This window comes from Orycteropus afer, unplaced genomic scaffold (assembly GCF_000298275.1).
Source record: "Orycteropus afer afer isolate SDZICR_OR568_19922 unplaced genomic scaffold, OryAfe1.0 scaffold00762, whole genome shotgun sequence".
NCBI classification, from domain to species: Eukaryota; Metazoa; Chordata; class Mammalia; order Tubulidentata; family Orycteropodidae; genus Orycteropus; species Orycteropus afer.
Window position 1 is genome coordinate 229,039 of NW_006922349.1, and position 3,258 is coordinate 232,296.

Here is a 3,258-nt window from a genome sequence, read left to right on the forward strand (position 1 = left end):
AAAAAAAAAAAAAAAAAAAAAAACAAGGGATGGAGTTAACCACGAGAGAGAAAGAAAAAAAAAAAAGGTGTAAACTAGGACCTTTTCAGTCACGCAGTGCATTTCCAGAGAGTTGTTGGGCTTCTTAAGCCCTTGGAATCTGTTAGAGTGCTGTCTCTTTAGGTTTCCACTAGCTGCTGGTTACGTGTTGATTCGTTTTATCTTGGTTGTATGGCTTAATATTTTGAAAAGGTAAATCTCGTGTGTTTTATTTTATTGTTGATTCAAGTGTGTTAGGTCACTTTGCTGTTTTCTTTGTGATGGTGGAATCACTGTGTAGTGTGGATAAGTGTTTCTGTTTTTTTGTAAAGAGGGTTTAGAGTTTGAAGTGGAGGTTTTATGGTAATTGGCTGAATATGTTTTCTTCTATTGAATGAATAAAGATATTGGTGGAGAAAATGGGAGCAGAAGAAAGTTTAGTGTTGCTAGGGTCAGTTTCTAGGGCTTTGAGCAGGCTATTATTGATGACGTATTTATTTGCAAGACCGGGCTCAATATCAGGAAAGATTCCTATTGTTAGAGCATCACAAATTTCTGCCAATTTCAGGTACACTCAAAGATCCTGCCTCCATGGCCCCACAGTGCCAAAGCACAGCTCCAAGGCAAAATTCGCAGGACCGTGTTCAGCTGTGGTTTCTTTGTTCTCTGTGCTCCTTCTGCCCACGGTGCTGAAGAAATTCCACCAGACTGCTAATGGCTGGCTCTGGAGTTTGTCTGTGATACCAACCACCTGCAACACCAAAGATGCGTGCAATTTCAGGTGTGTTGGAGATGGGGGTGTACCTGAGCAGGCTATTATTGATGATGTATTTATTTGCAAGACCACAGGTCAACCTCAGGAAAGATTGCTATTGTTAGAGTGTCGCAAATTTCTGCCAATTTCAGGCACACTCAAAGATCCCGCCTCCATGTCTCCACAGCACCAAAGAACAGCTCCAAGGCAAAATTCCCAGGACTGCCGTTTCTTTGCTCTCCCTGTTCTGTCTGCCTGCGGTACTGATGGAATCCTGCCAGACCGCTAATGGCCAGCTCTGGAGCTTGTCTGTGATACTGGCTGGCTGCGGCGCCAAAGATGTGTGCAGTTTCAGCTGTGTTTGGGTTGGGGGGAGTAGCTGCTAGTGACCTGCGATCTTGATCTCTGTGACAAAGAAAAGCACAATGTCTCCCAGTATGACTCCAGCCCACTCTGTGACTCGCTGGGAAGGGAGGGAGCTAGCTTTTCTATCGCAACAATAAGTTCTCTGCCAAATCTTAGTGGAGTTACCATGCCTGCCAGCACCAAGAATACCCAAATTACCTCCAAAAAAATCTAAATCAGCTGCTGGATGCCAGTCTGTGCTGCTGCCCACCGGAATATTAGAGTGGTTGCTGGTATGCTGTTATAAGGTGTCCTCCCTCCTGGCTCAGGGATCTTAGGCAGTCGTCCTTGCCCAGCACACAGTGACTGCTGTAGAAAGGTTTCCAATGCCTCTCTCAGGTGCTTGTCCATTCTCCACCAGTAGCTCTTTCCTAAATATTCTCCCTGTGTCTTTTCTCTAATTCAGCTCTTCTGTGTTTGATGCACTCTGATTCAGTGAGCTGTTCAGAGCACCCAATTTCCTAATTCAAACTGTTGTGTCTAGTTTTCCAAGACCTTAGATACCAGAGGGTAAAAGAGTGCTGCTCACTGGTAAGACTACATTTTAAATCCCCCCCCCTTTTTTTTTTTTTTTTTTTGATTTGGCTGAATGAGTGCCTCATCCACTACTACCTCCATGTTCAGTGTCCAGTGGTGTCTCCCTGATCCTCGGTATTTGATGCATTTTACCATTATTAGAAAGCTATCCAGTCCCCTACATGGGCCACACACAACTCACATTTACTTTATTCTATGCAGTCATTCTGTCGAAGTAACAAAGACTAAAGCTAGAAAGGCCATATTAAGTAATTCATTGCACTGCAGCTATGATCCATCTGATGTCAGAAATGGTATCCCTTCTTCCACATTCCCTTCTGAATCCAGCATGGAGATCTGTAAATGTTCCCCCATTTCATGAAATGAATTTGTTCGTTCAGTACAATTTTTGTTTTAATTTATAGCAAAGCATTAATCTAGTGATTTCACTAAGAAAGATTCTGGGATTTGATGTGAACTTGTTGGGATTTTGCAAAGTTCAGAACAAAATCTTGAGATGAGCTTCTAAAATGAAAATGCCATGAAGCAAATCTTGAGCCAACCTGTTCATAAACAAGCTATTTGACCAGATGAGGAAAAGATTTGTCCACACATATAAGATCATATGAATTTCCTGAAGCAAATGTTGAAGATATTTTTTTGTTTGTTTTTTTCCATTCTTATTTTGGAAGACACAGTTACAGTGTGACAGGTATTCTCAGTTCTCTATGCTACCTTGTGTGTCAACTTGAGTTGAAATGGTTATTCTTATCTATAGAGGTAATCAAGTAAGACCTGCACCACTTTTTGCTATGTTATCAATGTATTTCAAGTTTGCAATCATGGGAATTTTTAACCTCTGTCAGTGTCATGTTTTCTTCTAGTTGAATTTGATGTTTATTCTTCTGGAATATTTTGCAATAACATTTATGAAACTGGAAATGAGATTTTACACCATTGTAACAAATTAAATAAGAAAAGTAGATTACGATTAGAGTTTGTAGTCCATTTCTATGTAGTTAAGAGTCAAGCATGATCAAATTGGATGAAAATCAAAGATCCCATCTCTAATTAAAAGAACCCCATCTGGTGCTATGAGACAAATTATCTAATTGTTTATTTGAAAATCCTTGACATCAGTGAGTTTGGTTTGGTTTTTGATAGTAAAGGACATAAAGCAGAACTTGTATGTATGTTTGTTTTTGTGTGTGCGCTAAGTGATTCATATGTATTTTCTTTTTTTCATTGTAATTCAGGTGGTGAAAGTTTTCAGAGCAAATTTATTTTCCAATCACCAGTTCATACACATTTTGTTTCTTGACATTTATTGCAATCCACATAATATAATAGCTCTTTTCCCGGTTTCTCCCTGTGTTTTCCTTTTCCCCATAGGCTTCTTTCCTATGCATTCCTGTCCTGTGAGCTATCTCCCTATGCAAATGCTGCCCTTCTGATAGCCCCTGGTCTATTGCTTTAAGGAGTGTACACATCTGGTGCAAATGTTCACAGTATAGTCCTATCCATTGTCTACATGGATGCCACGGGAGTGAGTTCAATTACAGGAT